Below are 14,634 nucleotides of genomic sequence, written 5' to 3' on the forward strand. Positions count from 1 at the left end.
TCCCAACAGGTCCATATGGCAGAGTAACTTGCACCAAGCAAATGAATCCGAAGTCCAACAGTTGTTGTTACTAATGCAACTAACCCTCTTTTAATCTCTGTTAAACTTCCTAGGTAAATTCTCTGTGGTGAAATGAAATAAAACAGTATAAAGAGCTTTCTTTCAGCTTTATTTATTAAAATAACAACAAGCAATTAAGATATGGCTTCACATCTGGGTTTGCCTTGGTTTTGTAGCCGAAGAAAGCCAAAATTAGACCACTGGGTACATTCAAAGAAGTGAAGCACAAACACATTCATTGGTCATAAAAGAAACAGGATACAGAGAGGAGTATCTCGGCACGTAATTCAGGACCAACAGTCTTTCTCAGATTCCCTTGACGCACTTAACAAAGGTAGCAAATCTCAAGTAAACTCAAACTTCTACATTTCACAATAATTCCAAGACCAAATAGGTACGGTATTAAAGAAATTGGGATCAATATTTCTCAGGCTGCTTTTATTTTCCTTCCTAAACCTCAGACAAACAGCACTATCCTGCCACTCTTTTTCTGTGGTCATCACCATTGCTGGCTGAGTGCAGAAGAATAAATACCAGCCTGCCCCTGAAATTAGAACAGGCAAATTTTCTCATCTCATACCCTGAAAGATGCAGGGCTCTGTTTTGCACCAATATTTTATTGTTCTCATGCAGTTGCACAAACGAGGGGACCAGAAATATTCCTGGGATCAGGCATCAATTCCCACTAGCAGCGGCAGCTCCTCTTCGCGTGGCTAATGACAACCATTTCTAAGCTAAAAGCAATGCACAGTCTTTATACTACAAAAGAAAAGAATTTAGCTTAAATCAGCAGTGAGGCAGGTGACCAGGAATAAAGTTGCCTGTTTAAAATTCCACTCTTGACCTGAAAACTGTAGTAACTCTGAAGATGGGCACGAAACGAGGCAGAGAGAGGGAACTGATCAGCATTGCTTGGCTCGGAGCACTGGTGATCCACCTCAGTCCTGCTCACATTTATAAGGGAATGTTACACGTAATCTGGCTGATTTGCCAGAATCCATTAAGATTCATTATTTTAGTAAGTTTTGATCTGATTTTCTATCCACAAGATTACAGAAAGCAGATATTCTCTTTCTTACTCTACACAAGAAAGAAGAAATGAGAAAAAAAAGCCCTGATGAGGCTGTTTAGCCTTGTGATGTTCAGCCCTGCAGAACCAAGGGCTGGAATTACTTAGAAAGTCATCATACAATTTTTTAATAACCGAAGCCTGTTTCAGAAACTCATTAAATAGCTTGAGAAGGTCAAAAGCTGTGTCTGTGTCCACCATGAACATCCTCAGTTATCAATCACCATTCCAAAGTCTACCGGTCTTGTTTCCTCAAGCAAAACGAGTTGTGCTACTGCTAAACAACCATATGCTCAGAAATTTTAGTCTGGAGCAGGAATTTCTTACCTCCCTTCCTCACAACAAATTCCACCCAGGACATCTAAAGATCTGTTGTGAAATTCTGGCAATTCAACTTCATATCAAAATGACTGAGGACAAGTAAGTTTGCAGCCCACGAATGTAAGAGAAATCTGGAAGCTAATTTTGTATAAGATCACAACCTCTAAATTAAATAATAGATGTAGCCCGCCTGCTGCATCATCAAATTTTAATTAGATTCTTTGCAGCTGTATGTCTTTGATCTCAGCTAAATAAATCATAGATGCATTGTGGGTTTTTGCTTTTTGTGTCATGCTAAACTCACATATGAAACAATAATGTGCTCAAGTCCACCCTGGTAAAATAAGAGGAGGGTCATTCCCCCGAATCTTCACCTAGAGCACTGAATTATCTCAACATCTACTTTTATCTTCATACCTGTTTGCAAAATCAGGCACTTTCAAACCTCCACATTATTGTAACCTCCGCAGAGAAAACATACGCTGAATCCAAAGGCTGTAAAGGCTCCTACTGAACCAAAATCTGAACCTCCTTTTTTGGGGGATCTGAATTCTTGGCCTCATTCATATAGACAAACTGAATTAAGAGCACAGAAGTACCCAAAATACTGAAGTTTACAGTTCCAATTCCCAAATTCCCAAAGGATGAGAACATGCATCCACACCTGTAACCTCCTTCCTACAGGAGGGAAACGGAAGCTCGGGATCTGCTGGAGCTGCTCCATGCTGCAGGTTGCCCAGAACCACACTGATAGGCACAGAGAAGCTGTTTTGCTCCTATCTGATAATAAAAACTGATTAAAATCAAATACAAATTAAAATGCAACTTCATCTGAGACATACGTAGTTGGATTTCTTCTATTAAGAGTACTGTAAGCCACAGGTTAGCAACAATCCATAAACAAGTAACGTAAATCATTATAAGGAAACATTCTCTTCACGGTTATTAGTATTATGAAAAACTTGCTTGTTTTAAAAAGAGCATACAAATTACTTTGTTAAACAACTGGAATCAGTCATGTTTTAGCCACAATTTATTAAAAGAATTTAAATTGTTAGCCTGATAAATAAATGAATATTGTTAACCACAGTCCAACTATAATGAAAGCCATTTAATTCCCACAGTGCTTGCAAGTGCAGTTATGTGTTTAAAAAATAATATTCAATAGATATGAACCAGTCAAAACTCTATCCTGCAGCAGCGTCTGCATTACATAATGTATATAATTTATTAGATACCCTAGGACGACATGTGGAAAGGATTTTGCATATGGAAAAGTACCAATACAACTAATTAATTTTCTGCAGACTTCTGCAGAAAATAAATTGTCATTTAAATCCAAAATCAAGTCTTTCAGAGAAATTACTGGAAGAACTGTAAAAGAGGTTACTCTATGTGTTTCTCATAGAAAGTTTAAAGAAACACTTGAGTAACTTAGGAAGCAGTAACTCTTTGGTTTTTCTTCTTGAACAGAGCGTGCATCCTCTGCATTTTATCTCACTTTACGTTCTTTGCATACAAGCAGTATAATACTCTTCTCTCACTTTGTATTGGAAGACATTTTCCAAACACAGAGTGTGCAAATTGTTCATAAGAGCACCTATGAGGACGTCCAGCTTCTAGGAATCTCTATTCCTCGCCATCTGTCCCCAATGGACTCCACAGCAAGGAGCAGGACGTCGTTACTGCACTAAGGCAAGGACGGACTCAGTGAATCTTTTCCGTGTCGCACAGCCATCCACTCACTCTTGCTTTGCTGCATTAAGCCTCATGTCCCCCTTCCAAAACCCTCCAGACTAAGTTGTTGGAGCAGTGGTGCACACTGGCCAGCTGGCAGATCTTATACATAGCCAGTGCATAAGGCCAGAACTCACCCACGCCAATACTCATGCAAACACAAGCACAGAGGTTTATTTGCTTCTCTACAGCACCTTCCTCAGGAAGCTGCATACACTTGATATCAACTGTTTAGACACAGACAATTTGCACAACTTAACTTCTAGTATTTATACAACTATATAGGAAATATGATGCAGGGCATAAGAGGAATATAAAATGCAAAGAGTTGCAAGACACTCATAAAGTGCAGCCCACTCTCCCATGTTAGTACATAATGGCGCGTAAAATGTACTCCAGCCTTCAGTCACAGGACACAGAGTGGAACACAAAAGCAAGAATATTAATCACATAAAATTTGCCTATCACTTGCTTTGAAAAGCAGAAATTTAATGTTCTCTGTAGACTGATTTTCTTTTTCTGTTCTGTTCTTTTTGAAACAATGCACTGTGCATGGCAGAATATCTTGATTATCTACTTATCTGGAGAAAAAAACAGCGTGCCTGAAGGCATGTTAAGTTATACTAATTCAGACAACTCACTTTTGACTGAAGAGTTTTCCCATCATCAGTTTGTCTAAAAGCTACTTAGGCACAGGGTACAGTCTGAAGCACAAAACACAATCCATTAGTTTCTTTGCCACATCAAGGATGTCTTCCCAAGGTAAATAGCCATGGCAGTCTAAGAAACCCTGCTCTGTGCTATAAGATACTTTGTGTTTTATTTCACTTTTTGAGGCTAGCTAATAGCAGTTATTTGTTGCTTGGCTTTTAGTTAGTTGATATTTCAGTTTGATGGCCATCTCTCTACAGTATTTGCCAGGTAAGTTGAAAATAATGTATTTGTAGAAACACGCCCAGACTTCTGAGAGTGAAGGGCTAGTTTTTGAAAATGTTTTTCAAATGGGGAACCAGGAGGGTGCTCTGACTTTTAGGCCACCCTGCAGCCAGTTGCCAAGTCCCCAGCCCCGCAGGGGGACGCGCTGCCCATGCGGCCGCTCCAGGCTCCTCATGCCGCACCCGGAGCAACACGCACAGCACGTGCAAACCCCCTGGGCAGCAGCAACCTGCCCTCGCTCCTGGCCCTCTTTCCGAGAGGAAAACAGAGACGGAGAACAAGGATCAGGACGTCACTCGCTGCCTTCTGCACACTGAGCAAAGCCTCTCTGCTCTTCGTTAAGAATTAGCTGGCAAATTTCATAGTCATCCCTGAATACGACTGCAGAGCTGCCGTCTGTCCGGCTATTATTAAATGAAAGCAGGCCTTATAGAAAATTCAAAGTAGGAAAATTCTTTATTCATTTTCAAAGCATGTTTTAAATAAAAAAGTGGATTTCTAATCAGGTCACAGCAAAATTTTCATTTCCTGGAATCCTAGTGTTCAAGAGACAAAAATCCCTTATTATGTATGTCACATACACCGTAATATTTTCAGAGCACCTCGGAAGCCATCTTCAGGGCAGGCTGGGTCAACTAATTTAATCAACACTTACCCAAAAGTCATTAGCAGCTGCGGTGTTACTCCCAGCCCGGGGCCCAGGCACTGTCCCCATGGCCGCTGGGCATCACCTTGGGAGGGAAGCAGGGTTTGAAGAGGGGGAGAGGGAAGAGGATACACAACAGATCTAAGATTAAAAGAAACAGCTTTAGCTTTTTAGTGTGCTCTTCAACATAAGAATCTTCTAGAAAGTACATGTTACAGGCTGCAAACAAACAGCTAAATATTTAAAAGGTGCATTTGTTCGTGTAGATGTAAGGCCAGGCAGTGCACGCAAGCTGTATGAACTGGAAAACAAAAGCAGGCTTTTAGAATTGACAGAGAACAATTTCCTCCCTGGGAGTGACTATTATTTCTCCAGGTTACTGCTCTTCTTCAGACCCTGAGTCATCCTTGAGCCCCACGCTCTCGAAGTAGGGCACGCAAAGCAACATGGCTCAAACTCAGCCGGAGAAAAGCTGCTGGGAAGCTGAAAATAGGCCCTTCAGTCACAGAAGTGAAACAGGGACAGGTATTAAATAAACAATGCACAGAAGGCATGAGCATACAGGACATGTTAAAGATGACACAAGGAGGACAGAAGGAAAACAATTTTGTAAAACCACCAGAGAGACACGGAACATTAAAGACAACGCGGCATTTTCATCTCTGTTTTCATGTGTAAGTGCTTCATGAAGCTGAGGATTGTTACTCTGACTCTGAGAGCATCAATGGAATTATTGATTAAAGAAGTTCTGTTGCGCACGATCACCAGGATGTTGATTATGCCAAGCTGTACAACTAACCCCTGAACATAACACTGATCAGGGCTAAGGAACACTAGGAGCGCAAATATCCATACGTCTCTGTGCAGTAACATGCAGGAGCCTGGAAGCTCCTTTGCAAAACTCGCCATGCAGAGGCAGGCTGTGAGCACGGGGCTTTGCAGAACAAGGCAGAGCCCTTTTAAATATTTAGCAATGGGTTTGGTATTTAGCGACGTGACAGATAATACCCAGGAGGGGTGCATTTCAGCTTCCTTGTAATCAAGCTGAACAACAGCACTTGAATTAATTCATGCAACTGCCATAGCCAGATAGGAGATGTCACAACAACATGGAAATGGGAAACGTGATTGCTGAGAAGACGGGTAACAATAGCTTTCTAAAAATATGACCACATTTTTAATTGTGCTTTCATTTAGGAAAAGCTAATGGAGATGCGGTAAATCAGTCTTCAGTTTTCCCCAAAACATTTTGGTTGGATTATAAAGCTGCCTACAGGACACAGGTCTAGTGGCTGGAGAACAAGGTCCTGCTTCTAACAAAGCACTTGGATCAATCAGCTCATCCTCGTGCCTGAAATTCTTCCACAGCACTTGCACCTTCTTATCAGAAGGTGAAAAACACAGTGCAAGGATTAAATATTACTAGGAGGAATGAAGAGGCTGAACACAGCTTCTGCTCTCTCCCACTTCTGCCAACCTCCATGAGAGTTTGGCCTTTGTTTTTGCCCAGTGTTTATCAGAAATTACTATTAGCAGACACGCTTCTCTGAAGCTCTAATTCTTAGGCTCGATACTGTGCACTGGAAACTCTCATTCGAGTCACTGGGAATTTGGAGACAGCAAATGTTACGACCTTTATTATGCCAGCAATGCCAGCCCATATCACTGACAGTGGAAAAATAACTCCATTACCTGAAAACAACAGCCGGATCTTATTCCTTTCAGACTAAAGTTCTAGAAAGAGGTATCAGCATTTATTCAGTACATTTCAAGGATAACAAGTTTATATATGTTATTCATACAATACTTTGAATTTTTCATTAAAGAATCGCTATCTTATAATGCAAGATTCTGAATAGCACTGCTCATTTCAAATATTTTGCTATCCACATGTTGTAAAAAACATTTCTTTGATTCAGCCTTTCTCCTGAGACTATGTACTGGCAAGCAGTCCCATCTGACCTGGCAAAACCAGGTATTAGTCCCCAAAGTGCTTCTCTCGTTCTACGCAACTGCATTATGCAGGAAGAAATCCCTGCAAGCTCCTTGAAGGACTCCTGGCCAACGCGCTGCGTTCAGCGGGGAAACTCGGGGCAGACAATTACGCTGATGCTCATGTATAACTTAATGTTTGCTGAGTTCTGTCTCCTAAATGCACTTACATTTCTTTGTTTCCAAGCGAACGTTAGAGCTTCAATTAACTTGCTTTTTTTTGCAGCTCATAAAGCCCAAGATGACTTCATTCCCAAATACAGTTTTAATCTCTTCAAAATTTGTTCATACATTGTACTGTATGTCACAGGGCAAATTAGCAGAGGATAAATGATTTTTAGACTAAAACATGCGGCATCTAGCTTAAAATTCTGTTTGAACTGAGATCTTGATATAGAAAAGTACAAGCAGATTAAACACTAAATTTCTGGTCCGTTTCCCAGGGGATATAATCTTAATTTAAAATGCTTAAGATTTTTAACATTTTGTTCATGGCCTCTTTTATAGCTTTTGCTACAGTCTTATTATTATTAAGAAACATTAATCAAAATTATTAATATTTTCCTGATTTTTTTCAAAGGCTTTTTGTGCATCAGAATTAATAGTTAAATATATAGTTAAGATCTAAGAAACATGAGAAGAAATCCATCAACATGACTAGAGGCCTCAGAGATGTAGCAGGAGGATATTGAGCTCTGCACCTGCAGGTCATAATTTCCCAGATGACCTTAGCTGGTTGCCACTGAAACTCATTAGTATTTGAGGGCTCTTCAGTGGTCTACAAATCTGAGCCTTTAAAATTCAGCTTTGTATGCAGACAGATCTGGCCTTTCCGAGCAAATTTCTCCAAATAGGGCCAAATATCCATATAGAAATGAAGGGACTCTTCCTGCTGCCAGGCAGGAAGCATTAAGTCTTCAGTGACATTCAGCAAGCCCTTTATATCTGACCTAATTCATAGCCTGGGAAAAATAAGTGTGCCCAGCAGCTAGAAACTGTTTAACCAGTTTGGGAGCGGCAAGAGCCAAATGGAAGCCACCACTGAGCATCTTCTGGGCCACAGAGGGAGTCCCAACCAGAATAGGGCTGAGACAAACATAGAAGTGCTACCAATTAAGCTCCATGAATAAACTGAGTATTTTAGTCTCCAAGGCTGTCACAGCTCAAGATTCATCATAAGCTTCTTACTTATATGTACTTCTTCCATGAAGTACAAATAGGTATACTGTATTTAAAAGAGGAAATAATTGATGGTTAGAGTATCATTGACTTCAGTAGAATAAGAGCATCATAAGCTACTGATGCCAAGTTTCACAGACACAGATTAACCATAAAAATATTCCTTCTGCTCATTAACGCTCCATTAAAGAAATTCCAAGAATTTGCCTGCTGGAATTGCACAGATGCCAGTTTTCCTTACCGCAGCCTCCCATGTGATAGTCATAATCACACATCTTCCCTGGTATCTCTTTCCTAAGTATCTCGAGTCAAGTATTTGATGGAGTTTGAGAATTATTTATATTCCAGCCTCCTGAATCATTCTTTTGCTTTCTTAATGTCAGATATCCCTGTGCATTTGTTACCTAAAAGCAAGAGAAGTCAATAGTAGCTGAGAAACTCTCTTCCCTCAGGATTATGTCCTCTAGCTATATTTCACAGAAAGAAAATAAAGCTCCCTAATTGCATATATTGTTTATGTGAATATATTTGCTCTGTGAAATGAAACAAGCTTTGCTGCAATATCTTGAATGCAGCTCTACAGACCCTTGAAAACCTGAATCACGTTGCTGAGGCATTAGGGAGCAGTGAATAGCATATACCAGCTCACTGGAATAGGTGTTTCCATTAATTCCTGGAAATATTAAATTTTGGGCAGAAACTTTTAAAAACCCTCAGGCTTTGACTGTTCAAATTTCAACAAAAACCTTCACTAAAATAAAATGCAGCCACAGAATTCCATAGGAAACTCATCACATTTTGCTCTGAAGAGCTTAGAAAGAGAAGAAAACTAAACCCAATAAATAACAGAGAATATTCCTGAGGTAATTAAAATGTTGCTGCTTAATAAACTGATGCAGATCACCTGGGTTGCCTTTTCTGGAATACACCCCTTATTTTTGGGGGCTGAGGAATAATCACATGGGTTGTGCTTTATGGTTAGAAGCTGATGCCCAACTGAAAACACAAATGCTACCTGACCCGTGCTGTCCTTCACCCGCGCCCCGCAAAACCCGCTGCCACAATGAAGGCCACTTTTATTGAGCACGGATCATTTCCAATGGCCTCCATTTCTTTATGGATTGTGTTTTATGAAATCGTTTTGCTCCATGGTAAAATACAGCTGCCTTCGAATGGATATACAGCAGATACACATATATAAACAGAAAACAGCTGCGCACCACACTGATATTTAGGAGATGAAAAGAATACTCTATACACACTTGCTTTACGGAGGTAAATCATGCCAGACTAAAATATATCATTCATAGCAGTTTTATAAGAAAAGGGCAGTCACTTGAAAGGAACCCAAGTAAAAGGAAGTTGCTCTTAATCCAGCATCAGAGGATCTCCATGAAGTTATATTGCTTATGTGGTTTTATTTCCCCCCATATCTGGTACCAAAGTAAGATCCCTGTTTAGAGAAGGCCATAAAACAAGGAATATCTCAGGGCCAGGACAGCCTTTCTCTCCCTTTGAGTTGTTCCCTCTACATTGGGCCCTCGTGCTTTGTTGGAAGCTTGAAACCACCAAGGCAACTACAGCACTTCTGGGCTGGTCTTTCCAAGCCCAATAAAAGGATACTGATAAATTAGTAAAAAAATTCTGTGTGAAGACCCCTCTTGCAGTTGAGCAGTTCGTGCTATAACACTGCAACCACCATTAAAACTCTGGGCCGAGGCCCAGAGCACGTCAGCAGCAAACGAGGCCACCTTCTCCCATGAGAAGGTAGAGCCTGTGGTAGCCAAGGCCTGAATTTACTTCCCTTAAGTCCCAGTCCATGAGTCAAAGACAGAACCATTATCCCACTCCAAATGTAAACCACACACACAGACAGCTGAAGAAGCCACTGTGCCAGGCGACGCTTGGTGCTGCGCTGGGCTAAGGGACACAAGTATCCCAGCACTGAGCCACCTGCTCCGCTTCCCACCCCACAGGTTCTCTCTGACAGGCTCTCACAGAGGCCTCAAGCTACTTAAGCTATGAGATCTGACAACACTATTGCCCAAGGTTGAATGGGTGTCTGTAGTGATTCGATTCTCAGACATCATGAGCTTTTTAGCCACAGGCAAATTTTATTTCACTATCTAGACTGAAGCTCTACCTGTGACTCCGGGTGCTGAACAACACATGGTATCAGAAATAGACACTCATTTATTCAAGACTTGTTGTCTATCACCCAATCAAATGAGTATTTCCGTTTTCCTTACGCTGGAAGACCAAGTTCATATGATTTGATCTAAGCAAGAGCCTTCTCATCAAGATGGCTCTTTGATGGTTACAGCATCTCCTGGATCAGAAGAGAAAAAAAATCTCACCTCAAAAGGCCAGCTCCCCAAGGCAGCTTTGCCAGACTTGCTGACGAGAGGCTCAGGTGCCAAAGGATCCTGGAGTTACGGCCTTCCTTCCCTCTCCAGATCCCTCCCAAGTCAGTCATACAAGCTGCCGCTGAGCCTCTACTCTAACCCTGTATGTTCTAAAAGCCTTAGCCTGTATTCAGGACAACCCCTCTAAAAACAACTCACTTCATCAAATACAGAACTGGTCATAAAAAAAACGAGCAAGGAGGCCCATAAGGCTCATTCATACTGTAATCCCATTGCCTTTATCTTCCGTCTCCTACATAAACATAATCTTTTCAAGAAATATGGTAAGATAATGAAGTTGAGAGATGATCACATTTCAAATGCAGTGGGCAGCACCACACTGAACCCAAGGCCTTTCTCATCATTTCTATGTATAACAAACGCAAAGGTTTGGGGAATGGGACAGAATCTCACCCTCTGGTACGACCCTTGTGAACATGACAATTTCCACCTGGCTTAGACTTTAAAACAGCAAGCAACAATAGGACTAGGTAAAGGAGCTCAGGCATGGCCTTCTCTGTTTAATTTATGAGCTCCATTATTTGCTTTAGTTAGCAAATAGCTATAGAGGGAGAGTAGATCTTGATTATTTGCCCACTGAGGTGCTGAAACCTTCACCGCCCTCCTAATCCTAACAGTGGAATGCATCTAGGCTTATATATACACACATATATTTTTAATTTTTCCTTTTTAACTAAAAAGATAAAAACTAAAAAAACTCTCTCAAAACCAGAAAAAAATTCTCACTAAACTGGATTCCAGAAATTCCCATCTGAGTCCTTGCACAAAGTAATATATATTCTTTGATCACTTTGGGTCATTTTATTCAATTCAGAGATTATTTTCAATGGCAACCCCCTATCCTCCCATGTTAAGTACTATGTACTTGCATATACTACTAGGGGCTCTGTAACAGCCAGATTCAGACAACATTCAGGGGGGATCAATGTAGGAATGGAAATTAATTTGCCAGGTGAGAGTCCTCATCTGCAGCAAGTTGATATTCCCCAAGTGCCAGCCGCAAAGACTTTGTAGCTGTTGAGCCTAATCCCAATTTAGTGAACAAATCTCTCCAGCGCTGCATTACAGATCTCTTATTTTGGATTTGGCAGCACTGCCTGAATCCACCATGTGGGTTTTGGCCACCCTGCACATTCGCAGATGAGTTTCCTCACAGGCAGGCCAAAAACAAATGTACTGCGTCTCAGTCTATCACCTTTGCAAAAAGCCTGGGCAGGCTCAGACGCAAGCCCTGCGTTGCCCAGAGCACCCGTTTATGCCATCTCCTGCCAACCGCCTCCAAAAGCACCTGCCCGTTTTGTTTATGCAACCAAGCAATTTTGATTTGGAGGGAGCATCCTCTTTCATGGGTGCTTTTGGTGCATAGATCAAATCTAGGGGTCCCAGAATTTTTTCAGAATATTTTTTTCTCTGGGATTTTCAGGGAAGCCTGAAGAAGCCTGTCACTCTTTCAGCTCTCCCACCTTTATTCTAGGCCTATCTGACCTGAGATGTGGCTGCTGTGCCCGGATTCTGTTGACCTTACAGAACGCCCTGGATGCTCTCCTCCTTGCTGCCCTATTATAGTTGTTCTTGCATTGAATTGACTCTTCACAGACTGTGTCAAATCACAGTGTATTTCTAGGCAATTGCCTCAACTATCCTTCTTTATCCAACATGAAAAACACATTCTCTGAACAAATTTCTTTCTAATTTACCCACAGATGCCGATTCCCACATCACCATTGATCCTAATAGAAATGGCAGTGGGGGGACACAGCAAAGTTTCATCCACAAGCAAGTGGCACCTACACTTTATTATATAGCATGTAATAGGCTATGATACGTTTGTATGAAAGATTCAATATAAAAAATAAGTAGTTTGGCATATGTGCAGTTTAATTTGATTTGACTAGCTTTTGCCAAGTTTCCCTCAGACACTTTATTATATTGCTCTATTTACTGATGTTTCCAGTGCTAGGAGCCTGAATTTCTTGTTTATTAGAGCTGGCATAATGAAAGTTTGCCACCTGATTAATTTTAATAGTTTAGCAGGGAACCTGAGGATAATGCATATTGGCTGCCAGGCTACAGATAAATTTTGTCCGTTTGGTAGCAAAGATTTTGGCAGAAATAAATCCTGCTCTTTGCTATTGTAGAGAAGCGTTTTGTTGGGCAAAACAGTGTTTTCTAAGGAAGCCTCTATCTCATCTTCCTTTATTATGTGCAGAGTCTTAACAATCTCTGTTAAGAGAGATAAATCTGTTTGAGATGGTATCAAAGGTTCAATTCAGATACCCCTCAAACTGAGTGCAGATGCTTAAAAAAAAAAAAAAAGGGCAGGAGACTCAGCTCCTTGCTCCTCTGCTGAAAGGAATGAAGACTTGAGGAATGTGTCTTTTTCATGGATTTACCACTAATTTACAGGCTATTTGCATGGCACTGTTTCGAGAGAGGCCAGGGCTAGTAGTCGAGAAACGTGTTTTTTTTCCCAGCTCTTTTGGTAGTCGTTTCATGGTACCTACATTTCCCCAGCTAACGCACACATAAGGTTACTGCCCTGCAAAGGGCTCCAGGTCTGCAGGGAAAAGGTGCTATGGAAGTGGTGCTCACTGTTCTCAGTGGGAGCAGCCACTTGCTGCCAGGAGAACCTGAAAAGGCACTGAGATCCAGTGAGAGCATCCCCTAATCTGGGCACCAGTGCCCAATACCCAGATACTCACCCAGACTGAAAGCAAAGGTTTTTTTTGAGCTTCTGGAATCCGTAGTGTGGCTAACATCCCACCCAGCATCCCGAGGTGAGGGGCTTCACACACACACATCTCCCAAAACTGCAAGAAATGAAAAGACTTTTTACCTCCGCTTATATTATTCTGCTGTCGTCTTCAAAAACATTAGAACAAGAACTCTTCTTACAGGCCTACAGACAATCTCTGCTTTTATTGGGGATGTTTGACTTTTCTGACTAGGGTCTTTGGCCTAATGTTTAAGAACCACATGGAAGATGATGACAATGAATCTGTGCGCAGAGAAGGTCTGGTCAAGCTCAAGTTCTGGCAAGGAAATTAAATAAAGAGAGAAACTCCGTGCTGTTTTGTTGTTGGGCTTTTTTCTTTTTTTTTTTTTGGCCTTTTAATCTAGAATATAAATGATTTATACTGAAATGATTAATAAATGCATTCATTATACTTGCATGGTTACTGTTTAGTAAAGCAGCAAGTAAACAACAGTCCAAAAAAAACACAGTAGAACAGATGCACAATTTTTGGCCTCAACTTTATAAACTAATATATTAAGTGAATATGAAAATACGAGTAGAGATGATTTCAACTCAGCCCACGCAAAGCAGCAAGTAGGATCAGGGCAATAGTGTATTTATCACCAAACTCCAGAGCATAGATCATGATTTAGTAGCCAAATACCATCTACTTCAATTAAACGGAATTACAGAATGCCTTGTTGACATAATAAAAAAGGATACTTTGTTCTATTTAAGGAACATCTATTTAACGTAATTCATATAAATTTGCAGGGTGATGAGTTGCTTGTTTGTATGAAATTCAAGGATCTTTTTCAAAAGTTTCCTAAAACTTTTGGGATGCTTCATAAGATTGCCCCAACAAAGGTATCAGAAATACCCTGCAGTGCTATTTTCCTCTCATTTTTAAATAACAGATTTCTTAGTCCAACATCCTTCAAGCATCCATTTTTAAAGTAATAGTTAACGTTAAACCTAGGTTAATGATTTCAGTACAAATTCATTTTTTCTCCTCAGTTTCATATCTTTTACAAGGAGGCTTGATAAAATGTTAATCCAGCAATCAACACAGCAAAAGTAACCTAGATAACAGAGAGAATGAGAAAATACGAGTTGGAATCTTAAGTGCAAAAAAAATTGTCACTCATTTCACAAAGAATCATATCAGACTACCTATGCAGAAGAAAAGCAAATAGAAAGATTCGTTTCACAACAATGCCAACCTATATACACACACACACACACACACATATATAAATAAAAGGACTCGCAAGTGCAAAAAGACAAACTATAGCTACATCCTGCACAATACCTGCATATGTAAATATACAGATTTCAACAGCCTAGCCAGGAAAAGCAAATATTCTTTTCTCACTGTATCAGGTTAGTATGGTTATTCCCCAGATAAGTATTCTGGGAAAACAGGTTCATTAAAGATATGTCAAGGGAACAGGTCAGAGACAGGGATAGTAGAGCACAACAACACAGCAAACCTCAACTTAAATGAGCAATAATTCATCAAAAGGCCATT

Source organism: Nothoprocta perdicaria, unplaced genomic scaffold (assembly GCF_003342845.1).
Source record: "Nothoprocta perdicaria isolate Ctin4 unplaced genomic scaffold, notPer1 scaffold_46, whole genome shotgun sequence".
Lineage (NCBI taxonomy): Eukaryota > Metazoa > Chordata > Aves > Tinamiformes > Tinamidae > Nothoprocta > Nothoprocta perdicaria.